The sequence below is a fragment of the Salminus brasiliensis genome, chromosome 16 (assembly GCF_030463535.1).
Source record: "Salminus brasiliensis chromosome 16, fSalBra1.hap2, whole genome shotgun sequence".
Taxonomy (NCBI): Eukaryota; Metazoa; Chordata; class Actinopteri; order Characiformes; family Bryconidae; genus Salminus; species Salminus brasiliensis.
Genome location: NC_132893.1, coordinates 12,422,014 through 12,435,386, shown reverse-complemented (window position 1 = coordinate 12,435,386; position 13,373 = coordinate 12,422,014).

Here is a 13,373-nt window from a genome sequence, read left to right as displayed (position 1 = left end):
ATCAGAACTTCAACCTGCTTCAAAGTGAACCAGTCAAGGGGTCCGGCGAACCTGTATGAGAAGAAAAGTCAATACATGTATAGAAACTAAATGATCACTTACATTTTACATAGATGCATACGAACAGTCAGCCTCATACAGTTGCAGATCATAAGAACATCAGCCAGCCAAAGTTCCACATTGAAGCTGGATGCAGACAACAAAATACATTTGCAAAAGGCAAGTCCCTTGTTGTCTGCATCCAGCTTCAAAGTGAACCAGTCAAAAGGTCCTGCGAACCTGTATGAAAAGAAAAAAGTCAATACATGTATAGAAACTGAATGATCACTTACCTGTTACGCAGCTGCATACGAACAGTCAGCCTCATACAGTTGCAGATCATAAGAACATCAGCCAGCCAAAGTTCCAGATTGAAGCTGGATGCAGACAACAAAATACATTTGCAGAAGGCAAGTCCCTTGTTGTCTGCATCCAGCTTCAAAGTGAACCAGTCAAGGGGTCCGGCGAACCTGTATGACAAAAAAAGATAGAGAATACATGTATAGAAACTGAATGATCACTTACCTATTACACAGATGCATACGAACAGTCATCCTCATACAGTTGCAGATTATCAGAACTTCAGCCAGCTTCAAAGTGAACCAGTCAAAGGGGTCCGGCGAACCTGTATGACAAAAAAAGATAGAGAATACATGTATAGAAACTGAATGATCACTTACCTATTACACAGATGCATACGAACAGTCATCCTCATACAGTTGCAGATCATCAGAACTTCAGTCAGCCAAAGTTCCAGATGGAGATGCAGACAACCACATACATTTGCAGTCGTCAAATTCCTTGTTGTCTGCATCCAGCTTCAAAGTGAACCAGTCAAGGGGTCCTGCGAACCTGTATGACAAGAAAAAAAGTCAATACATGTATAGAAACTAAATGATCACTTACCTGTTACACAGATGCATACGAAAATTCAGCCTCCTACAGTTGCAGATCATCAGAACTTAAACCAGCTACAAAGTGAACCAGTCAAGGTGTCCTGCAAACCTGTATGAAGAGAAAAAAAGTCAATACATGTACAGAAACTAAACGATCACTTACCTGTTACACAGCTGCATACGAACAATCACCCTCATACTGTTGCAGATCGACAGAAAGTCAGCCAGCCAGCCATAGTTGTAAACGGTGATGCAGATGCATAGAACCTTGTTAGACCAGCTTCAGAGAGGGAGTCGATTATGTGCTTCTGCAAACCTGTATGACAAGAAAGAGAGTCAATACATGTATAGAGACTAAATGATCACTTACATTTTACATAGATGCATACGAACAGTCAGCCTCATACAGTTGCAGGTCCACCTTCAGAAAGGGATTCGGTCATGGTGTCCTGCAAACCTGTATGACAAAAAAAAAGTCAATACATGTATAGAAACTGAATGATCACTTACCTGTTACACAGCTGCATACGAACAGTCAGCCTCATACAGTTGCAGATCATAAGAACATCAGCCAGCCAAAGTTCCACATTGAAGCTGGATGCAGACAACAAAATACATTTGCAGAAGGCAAGTCCCTTGTTGTCTGCATCCAGCTTCAAAGTGAACCAGTCAAGGGGTCCGGCGAACCTGTATGACAAAAAAAAGATAGAGAATACATGTATAGAAACTGAATGATCACTTACCTATTACACAGATGCATACGAACAGTCATCCTCATACAGTTGCAGATCATCAGAACTTCAGCCAGCTTCAAAGTGAACCAGTCAAAGGGGTCCGGCGAACCTGTATGACAAAAAAAAGATAGAGAATACATGTATAGAAACTGAATGATCACTTACCTATTACACAGATGCATACGAACAGTCATCCTCATACAGTTGCAGATCATCAGAACTTCAGCCAGCCAAAGTTCCAGATGGAGATGCAGACAACCACATACATTTGCAGTCGTCAAATTCCTTGTTGTCTGCATCCAGCTTCAAAGTGAACCAGTCAAGGGGTCCTGCGAACCTGTATGACAAGAAAAAAAGTCAATACATGTATAGAAACTAAATGATCACTTACCTGTTACACAGATGCATACGAAAATTCAGCCTCCTACAGTTGCAGATCATCAGAACTTAAACCAGCTACAAAGTGAACCAGTCAAGGGGTCCTGCAAACCTGTATGAAGAGAAAAAAAGTCAATACATGTACAGAAACTGAACGATCACTTACCTGTTACACAGCTGCATACGAACAATCACCCTCATACTGTTGCAGATCGACAGAAAGTCAGCCAGCCAGCCATAGTTGTAAACGGTGATGCAGATGCATAGAACCTTGTTAGACCAGCTTCAGAGAGGGAGTCGATTATGTGGTTCTGCAAACCTGTATGACAAGAAAGAGAGTCAATACATGTATAGAGACTAAATGATCACTTACCTGTTACACAGATGCATACGAAAATTCAGCCTCCTACACTTGCACATCATCAGAACTTCAACCGGCTACAAAGTGAACCAGTCAAGGGGTCCTGCAAACCTGGATGAAGAGAAAAAAAGTCAATACATGTATAGAAACTGAATGATCACTTACCTGTTACACAGCTGTATGCGAACAGTCAGCCTAATACAGTTGCAGATGAATGGAAACCCATCTAGCCAGCCACAGTTGTAAACAGTGAATCAGATGTATAGAACCTTGTTAGTCCACCTTCAGAGAGGGAGTCGATCATGGTGTCCTGCGAACCTGTATGACAAGAAAGAGAGTCAATACATGTATAGAGACTGAATGATCACTTACCTTTTACACAGATGCATATGAACAGTCATCCACATACAGTTGCAGATGGACAGAAGGTGAGCCAGCCATCGTTGTAAACTGAGATGCAGATGTAAAGAACCTTGTTAGTCCACATTTAGAAAGGGATTCGGTCATGGTGTCCTGCGAACCTGTATGACAAAAAAAGATAGAGAATACATATATAAAAACTGAATGATCACTGTATGCGAACAGTCAACCTCCTACAGTTGCAGATCATCAGAACTTCAGCCAGCCAAAGTTCCAGATGGTACAATTGTAGTCGTCAAATCCCTTGTTGTCTGCATCCAGCTTCAAATTGAGCCAGTCATGTGGTCCTGCGAGCCTGTATGACAAAAAAAGATAGAGAATACATGTATAGAAACTGAATGATCACTTACCTGTTACACAGCTGTATGCGAACAGTCAGCCTCATACAGTTGCAGATGGACGGAAACCCAACTAGCCAGCCATAGTTGTAAACAGTGAATCAGATGTATAGAACCTTGTTAGTCCACCTTACGAGAGGGAGTCGATCATGGTGTCCTGCGAACCTGTATGACAAGAAAGAGAGTCAATACATGTATAGAAACTGAAAGATCACTTACCTGTTATAAAGATGCATACGAACAGTCAGCCTCATATATTTGCAGATCATCAGAACTTCAGCCAGCCAAAGTTCCAGATGGAGATGCAGACAACCACATTCATTTGCAGTCGTCAAATCCCTTGTTGTCTGCATCCAGCTTCAAAGTGAACCAGTCAAGGGGTCCTGCGATCCTGTATGACAAGAGAGTCAATACATGTATAGAAACTGAATGATCACTTACCTGTTATACAGCTGCATACGAATAGTCACCCTCATACAGTTGCAGATCGACAGAAAGTCAGACAGCCAGCCATAGTTGTAAACTGAGATGCAGATGCAAAGATCCTTGTTAATCCACCTTCAGAAAGGGATTCGATCAGGGTGTCCTGCGAACCTGTATGACAAAAAAGAGAGTCAATACATGTATAGAAACTGAATGACCACTTACCTGTTACAGAGCTGTATGCGAACAGTCAGCCTAATACAGTTGCAGATGGACGGAAACCCAACTAGCCAGCCATAGTTGTAAACAGTGAACCAGATGTATAGAACCTTGTTAGTCCACCTTCAGAGAGGGAGTCGATCATGGTGTCCTGCGAACCTGTATGACAAGAAAGAGAGTCAATACATGTATAGAAACTGAAAGATCACTTACCTGTTATAAAGATGCATACAAACAGTCAGCCTCATATATTTGCAGATCATCAGAACTTCAGCCAGCCAAAGTTCCAGATGGAGATGCAGACAACCACATTCATTTGCAGTCGTCAAATCCCTTGTTGTCTGCATCCAGCTTCAAAGTGAACCAGTCAAGGGGTCCTGCGAACCTGTATGACAAGAAAGAGAGTCAATACATGTATAGAAACTGAATGATCACTTACCTGTTATACAGCTGCATACGAGTAGTCACCCTCATACAGTTGCAGATCGACAGAAAGTCAGCCAGACAGCCATAGTTGTAAACGGTGATGCAGATACATAGAACCTTGTTAGTCCACCTTCAGAAAGGAATTCGGTCATGGGGTCCTGCAAACCTGTATGACAAGAAAGAGTCAATACATGTATAGAAACTGAATGATCACTTACCTGTTATACAGCTGCATACGAATAGTCACCCTCATACAGTTGCAGATCGACAGAAAGTCAGACAGCCAGCCATAGTTGTAAACTGAGATGCAGATGCAAAGAACCTTGTTAATCCACCTTCAGAAAGGGATTCGATCAGGGTGTCCTGCGAACCTGTATGACAAAAAAGAGAGTCAATACATGTATAGAAACTGAATGACCACTTACCTGTTACAGAGCTGTATGCGAACAGTCAGCCTAATACAGTCGCAGATGGAAGGAAACCCAACTAGCCAGCCATAGTTGTAAACAGTGAACCAGATGTATAGAACCTTGTTAGTCCCCCTTCAGAGAGGGAGTCGATCATGGTGTCCTGCGAACCTGTATGTCAAGAAAGAGACTCAATACATGTATACAAAATTGAATGATCACTTACTTGTTACAAAGCTGCATACGAACAGTCACCCTCATACAGTTGCAGATCATCAGAACTTCAGCCAGCTTCAAAGTGAACCAGTCAAAGGGGTCCGTCGAACCTGTATGACAAGAAAAAAAGTCAATACAGGTATAGAAACTGAACGATCACTTACCTGTTACACAGCTGCATATGAACAGTCACCCTCATACTGTTGCAGATCGACAAAAAGTCAGCCAGCCAGCCATAGTTGTAAACAGTGATGCAGATGCATAGAACCTTGTTAGACCAGCTTCAGAGAGGGAGTCGATTATGTGGTTCTGCAAACCTGTATGACAAGAAAGAGAGTCAATACATGTATAGAGACTAAAGGATCACTTACCTGTTACAAAGATGCATATGAACAGTCAGCCTCATATATTTGCAGATCATCAGAACTTCAACCAGCTTCAAAGTGAACCAGTCAAGGGGTCCAGCGAACCTGTATGACAAGAAAAGTCAATATATGTATAGAAACTAAATGATCACTTACATTTTACATAGATGCATACGAACAGTCAGCCTCCTACAGTTGCAGATCATCAGAATTTCAACCAGCTTCAAAGTGAACCAGTCAAGGGGTCCTGCAAACCTGTATGACAAGAAAAAAAGTCAATACATGTATAGAAACTGAATGATCACTTACCTGTTACACAGATGCATACGAACGGTCATCCTCATACAGTTGCAGGTCCACCTTCAGAAAGGGATTTGGTCATGGTGTCCTGCAAACCTGTATGACAAAAAAGAAAGTCAATACATGTATAGAAACTGAATGATCACTTACCTGTTACACAGCTGCATACGAAAAGGCAGCCTCATACAGTTGCAGATCATAAGAAAATCAGCCAGCCAAAGTTCCAGATTGAAGCTGGATGCAGACAACAAAATACATTTGCAGAAGGCAAGTTCCTTGTTGTCTGCATCCAGCTTCAAAGTGAACCAGTCAAAAGGTCCTGCGAACCTGTATGAAAAGAAAAAAAGTCAATACATGTATAGAAACTGAATGATCACTTACCTGTTACACAGCTGCATACGAACAGTCAGACTCCTAGAGTTGCAGATCATCAGAACTTCAGCCAGCTTCAAAGTGAACCAGTCAAAGGGGTCCGTCGAACCTGTATGACAAAAAAAAAGTCAATACAGGTATAGAAACTGAACGATCACTTACCTGTTACACAGCTGCATATGAACAGTCACCCTCATACTGTTGCAGATCGACAAAAAGTCAGCCAGCCAGCCATAGTTGTAAACGGTGATGCAGATGCATAGAACCTTGTTAGACCAGCTTCAGAGAGGGAGTCGATTATGTGGTTCTGCAAACCTGTATGACAAGAAAGAGAGTCAATACATGTATAGAGACTAAATGATCACTTACCTGTTACAAAGATGCATATGAACAGTAAGCCTCATATATTTGCAGATCATCAGAACTTCAACCAGCTTCAAAGTGAACCAGTCAAGGGGTCCTGCGAACCTGTATGACAAGAAAGAGAGTCAATACATGTATAAAGACTGAATGATCACTTACCTGTTACAAAGACGCATACGAACCATCAGCCTTCTCCAGTTTCAGATCATCAGAACTTCAGCCAGCTTCAAAGTGAACCAGTCAAAGGGGTCCGGCGAACCTGTATGGCAAAAAAAGATAGAGAATACATGTTTAGAAACTAAATGATCACTTACCTGTTACACAGATGCATACGAAAATTCAGCCTCCTACAGTTGCAGATCATCAGAACTTCAACCAGCTACAAAGTGAACCAGTCAAGGGGTCCTGCAAACCTGTATGAAGAGAAAAAAAGTCAATACATGTATAGAAACTGAACGATCACTTACCTGTTACACAGATGCATACGAACAGTCAGCCTCCTACAGTTGCAGATCATCAGAACTTCAACCAGCTTCAAAGTGAACCAGTCAAGGGGTCCGGTGAACCTGTATGACAAGAAAAGTCAATACATGTATAGAAACTAAATGATCACTTACCTGTTACAAAGATGCATATGAACAGTCAGCCTCCTTCAGTTGCAGATCATCAGAACTTCAACCAGCTTCGATGTGAACCAGTTAAGGGGTCCGGTGAACCTGTATGACAAGAAAAGTCAATACATGTATAGAAACTGAATGATCACTTACCTGTTACACAGCTGCATACGAACAGTCAGCCTAATACAGATGCAGATGGACGGAAACCCAACTAGCCAGCCATAGTTGTAAACAGTGAATCAGATGTATAGAACCTTGTTAGTCCACCTTCAGAGAGGGAGTCGATCATGGTGTCCTGCAAACCTGTATGACAAGAAAGAGAGTCAATACATGTATAGAAACTGAATGATCACTTACCTGTTACACAGCTGCATACAAACAGTCAGCCTCATACAGTTGCAGATCATCAGAATATCAGCCAGCCAAAGTTCCAGATGGAGATGCAGACAACCATATACATTTGCTGAAGGCAAATTGATACATATGTTTCCTTTTGTTCCAAAGATTGTTATAACTCAATTTCTCATCTATGATTACAAACACAGACATAGTCTCGATACTGCAGGGTTTGAAATATGAGCAAATGATACTAATATTATGTTAATACAAGTAGAGAAATGGCAGAACAAATTATTTGAATCGAGTAAATCAATACTTACCTGACTTACCTGTGTGACTGGGTAGGGACAATAATTCCTAGAGTAGCACCTTCTCAATGTTACCGGAAAGCAAGACAGATCCCAGGCAGCGCAGGTGAAGCCTTTCTAGGTGGTAGAGGACCGGACGTCAAACCTGCAGTCAGCAGTGGAGCGCAAAAAGTCTGCTGAATGGCTTGTTCCTTCGATTCTGGCGTCTGTCTTCTTCCTAACAGTGTCTCTCCACGGCCATCATGTTTCCTGAGAATAAACACAGAGGTTAGTAAAGCAAAGCAATGTAAAGGAACACACATAGTCGATAGCACAAGGATTGACACTGGCTAAAAAACAAGCCAAAGCTAATAAAATAATAATAAAAAATGACTAGGATTAACAAGCAACATGAGAGTTAGCAAACAGCAGAGGAGAAGACCCATCAGCCTAGATCGACAGACAGAGCGTTGTGGTTTGACAGGAAAGCAACCCACAGAAACTTACTAAACTCAGTTAACATGTCTGCGCCGAATCTCACCCCCCATACCCAATCTCACCACTTTCACTGGTGGTACTATTTCCACATATTTCTAAGACTAGGAGAAGCTGCATTTCAAAGAACAAAGATCATACAAGAGAACACATATAACAGTATGACACATGTGAATTTCATGACAAACAGCTTTCAGGGTCTCCTCAGAAAACGCTAGCAAATTAAATTTCACTTAAGTTTTTTCACTTAAGAGCTCAGTCAAGTTAGTTTGATATTGGATCAGCAGATATTCACTTCTTTTCTTCTCTCACTCACAAGGTCTTAAAATCTCAGATTTTTTTGAAACGATGGAGAACAGAAACTACAATCATTATATTTCCTCAACATTTCCAGTCTTATAATCAAAATAGCCAGAATTCCTGCAGCAGGTGCTGTAGATGGTAAAAGCCTGTCTATAAAGTGCGGAAACCTAAAACTCTCACAGAGAGAAGTGATGGTTATTTACATTAAAAATATGTTAAACAAATATATTATACCAATAGGCCTTAGCGTGACACAACTTACACTTAAACTCACACTCGCACTTAAACTGGTGTAAAGCCCTTGCGAAAAAGGGAGGGGCTTAGTTAGGGGTGAAATACAGGTGAACAGCTTGGAGAGCGTCCAAAGTTCTCAGTTCTGTGGGAGTCAGCACAATCAGCTCTGCAGGTGTCAGCACTTTTTTTAACTGCATCATGATGAGTATGGAAAATGTGGAGTCCATAAAAACAATTCAAAACATAGGAGTTATAGTGTGTATATAATATATATATATATATATTTATTTATTTATTTTTATTTATTTTTTTTTTTTTTCTTCAATATACTGCCACATAGGAGACGGAGCAGGAATTACCAAAAAAAAAAAAAAAAACATGCCATTTGTCTCAACACTAGAGTCATATGGGTGCCAGCTGTGGCTTCAAGTAGGCCTAAGTTGTAGGATTTGTTTTATGCCACAACAGGCCCAATGAAACCTAAAGAACCAGTACATCAGGCCCAATGAGACCATAAGCATATGACAACATGCCCAAATGAGAACTTAGGAACATGAAAAAAGGCCCAATGAAACCTAAAGAACCAGCACAACAGGCCCAATGAGTCCATAAGCACATGACAACAGGCCCAATGAGACCATAAGCACATGACAACAGGCCCAAATGAGAACTTAGGAACATGAAAATAGGCCCAATGAGACCTAAAAAAACAGCACAACAGGCCCGATGACACTAGTGATGCATATTTTTTTTTTTCTTCAATATACTGCCAAATAGGAGACGGAGCAGGAATTACCAAGAAAAGAAAAAAAACATGCCATTTGTCTCAACACTAGAGTCATATGGGTGCCAGCTGTGGCTTCAAGTAGGCCTAAGTTGTAGGATTTGTTTTATGCCACAACAGGCCCGATGAGACCTAAAGAACCAGCACAACAGGCCCAATAAGACCATAAGCACATGACAACAGGCCCAAATGAGAATTTAGAAACATGAAAACAGGCCCAATAAGACCTAAAGAAACAGCACAACAGGTCCGATGAGACTAGTGATGCACCCATACGATAATACAATTGGATATCGGTCCTGATATTAGCAATGTATATATATATAGGAAGTACAAATAGAGAAACAAACAAAGATCAAGAAAAAAGAGAAGCTTTCTGCAAAAGCACAACAGCACACAACCTCATGCATAAAACATACACAAACCTTGACAAAATATACAAAGAATTGAAGGATTGCAAACTTACCATGAGTATTAAAACCTAAAGTTCCTTCATTCAGTCTTCATTACAGTGAGGTCTGAAGTGAGCCTCAACTAAATCTCATTGATACTGCTCGGTTCCCTTCTTTTGGCTTGTAACCTGGCCTATTTTCAATATACTGCCACATAGTGGACGGAGTAGGAATTACCAAGAAAAAAAACATGCCATTTGTCTCAACACTGGAGTCATATGGGTGCCAGCTATGGCTTCAAGTAGGCCTAAGTTGTAGGATTTGTTTTATGCCACAACAGGCCCAACGAGACCTAAAGAACCAGCACAACAGGCCCAATAAGACCATAAGCACATGACAACAGGCCCAAATGAGAATTTAGCAACATGAAAACAGGCCCAATGAAACCTAAAGAACCAGTACATCAGGCCCAATGAGACCATAAGCATATGACAACATGCCCAAATGAGAACTTAGGAACATGAAAAAAGGCCCAATGAAACCTAAAGAACCAGCACAACAGGCCCAATGAGTCCATAAGCACATGACAACAGGCCCAATGAGACCATAAGCACATGACAACAGGCCCAAATGAGAACTTAGGAACATGAAAATAGGCCCAATGAGACCTAAAAAAACAGCACAACAGGCCCGATGACACTAGTGATGCATATTTTTTTTTTTCTTCAATATACTGCCACATAGGAGACGGAGCAGGAATTACCAAGAAAAGAAAAAAAACATGCCATTTGTCTCAACACTAGAGTCATATGGGTGCCAGCTGTGGCTTCAAGTAGGCCTAAGTTGTAGGATTTGTTTTATGCCACAACAGGCCCGATGAGACCTAAAGAACCAGCACAACAGGCCCAATAAGACCATAAGCACATGACAACAGGCCCAAATGAGAATTTAGCAACATGAAAACAGGCCCAATGAAACCTAAAGAACCAGTACATCAGGCCCAATGAGACCATAAGCATATGACAACATGCCCAAATGAGAACTTAGGAACATGAAAAAGGCCCAATGAAACCTAAAGAACCAGCACAACAGGCCCCATGAGACTAGTGAGAAACACAAACCTTGACAAAATATACAAAGAATTGAAGGATTGCAAACTTACCATGAGTATTAAAACCTAAAGTTCCTTCATTCAGTCTTCATTACAGTGAGGTCTGAAGTGAGCCTCAACTAAATCTCTTTGATACTGCTCGGTTCCCTTCTTTTGGCTTGTAACCTGGCCTATTTTCAATATACTGCCACATAGTGGACGGAGTAGGAATTACCAAGAAAAAAACATGCCATTTGTCTCAACACTGGAGTCATATGGGTGCCAGCTATGGCTTCAAGTAGGCCTAAGTTGTAGGATTTGTTTTATGCCACAACAGGCCCAATGAGACCTAAAGAACCAGCACAACAGGCCCAATAAGACCATAAGCACATGACAACAGGCCCAAATGAGAATTTAGCAACATGAAAAAAGGCCCAATGAAACCTAAAGAACCAGCACAACAGGCCCAATGAGTCCATAAGCACATGACAACAGGCCCAATTAGACCATAAGCACATGACAACAGGCCCAAATGAGAACTTAGGAACATGAAAATAGGCCCAATGAGACCTAAAAAAACAGCACAACAGGCCCGATGACACTAGTGATGCATATTTTTTTTTTCTTCAATATACTGCCACATAGGAGACGGAGCAGGAATTACCAAGAAAAGAAAAAAAACATGCCATTTGTCTCAACACTAGAGTCATATGGGTGCCAGCTGTGGCTTCAAGTAGGCCTAAGTTGTAGGATTTGTTTTATGCCACAACAGGCCCGATGAGACCTAAAGAACCAGCACAACAGGCCCAATAAGACCATAAGCACATGACAACAGGCCCAAATGAGAATTTAGCAACATGAAAACAGGCCCAATGAAACCTAAAGAACCAGTACATTAGGCCCAATGAGACCATAAGCATATGACAGCATGCCCAAATGAGAACTTAGGAACATGAAAAAAGGCCCAATGAAACCTAAAGAACCAGCACAACAGGCCCAATGAGTCCATAAGCACATGACAACAGGCCCAATGAGACCATAAGCACATGACAACAGGCCCAAATGAGAACTTAGGAACATGAAAATAGGCCCAATGAGACCTACAAAAACAGCACAACAGGCCCGATGACACTAGTGATGCACCTATCAGATAAAAGGATTGGATATTGGTCCCGATATTAGCAATGCTTGCTTCCCTTTGGTCTCACTGGACTTCACATTTCAAAATAAAACTCCTGAGCCAACACTGCTAAATACATGAATAACAAATCAATACACATAACTAATCATCAAAATTTGTGATTATTTTGTTAATAGTCATATCTCTTATAAAGACATGTTAGAATAGCCTAGTATCTTTTGAAAATAACTAAATCTGGCATGTGTGACTGTCTCCTATTAATCCTTCATCATTATAAGGAAAATTCTATATATATACAGTGGGGAAAAAAGTATTTAGTCATTTACCAATTGTGCAAGTTCTCCCACTTAATAAAATGAGAGAGGCCTGTAATTTACATCATAGGTAGTCATTACCTGTAGGCACTCATTAACTGTATTAATGGCACCTGTTTGAACTCGTTAACAGTATAAAAGACACCTGCCCACAACCTCAAACAGTCACACTCCAAACTCCACTATGGTGAAGACCAAAGAGCTGTCGAAGGACACCAGAAACAAAATTGTAGACCTGCACCGGGCTGGGAAGACTAATTCTGCAATAGGCAAGCAGCTTGGTGTGAAGAAATCTACTGTGGGAGCAATAATCAGAAAATGAAAGACCTACAAGACCATTGCTAATCTCCCTCGATCAGGGGCTCCACGCAAGATCTCAGCCTGTGGGGTCAAAATGATCACAAGAACGGTGAGCAAAAATCCCAGAACCACACGGGGGGGGCCTAGTGAATGACCTGCAGAAAGCTGGGACCAACGTTACAAAGGCTACCGTCAGTAACACCCTATGCCGTCAGGGACTCAGATCTTGCAGTGCCAGACGTGTTCCCCTGCTTAAGCCAGTACATATCCGGGCGCATCTGAAGTTTGCTAGAGAGCATTTGGATGTTCCAGAAGAGTATTGGGAGAATGTCTTATGGTCAGATGAAATCAAAGTAGAACTGTTTGGTACAAACACAACTCGTTGTGTTTGGAGGAGAGTGAATGCTGAGTTGCATCCAAAGAACACCTTACCAACTGTGAAGCATGGGGGTGGCAACATCATGCTTTGGGTGCTGTTTCTCTGCAAAGGAACTAGGACGACTGGTCCGTGTACATGAAAGAATGAATGGGGCCATGTATTGTGAGATTTTGAGTGCAAACCTCCTTCCATCAGCAAGGGCATTGAGGATGAAACGTGGCTCGGTTTTTCAGCATGACCATGATCCCAAGCACCCTGCCAGGGCAACAAAGGAGTGGCTTCGTAAGAAGCATTTTAAGGTCCTGGAGTGGCCTAGCCAGTCTCCAGATCTCAACCCCATAGAAAACCTTTGGAGGGAGTTGAAAGTCCGGGTTGCCCGCTGACAGCCCCAAAACATCACTGCTCTAGAGGAGATCTGCATGGAGGAATGGGCCAACATAC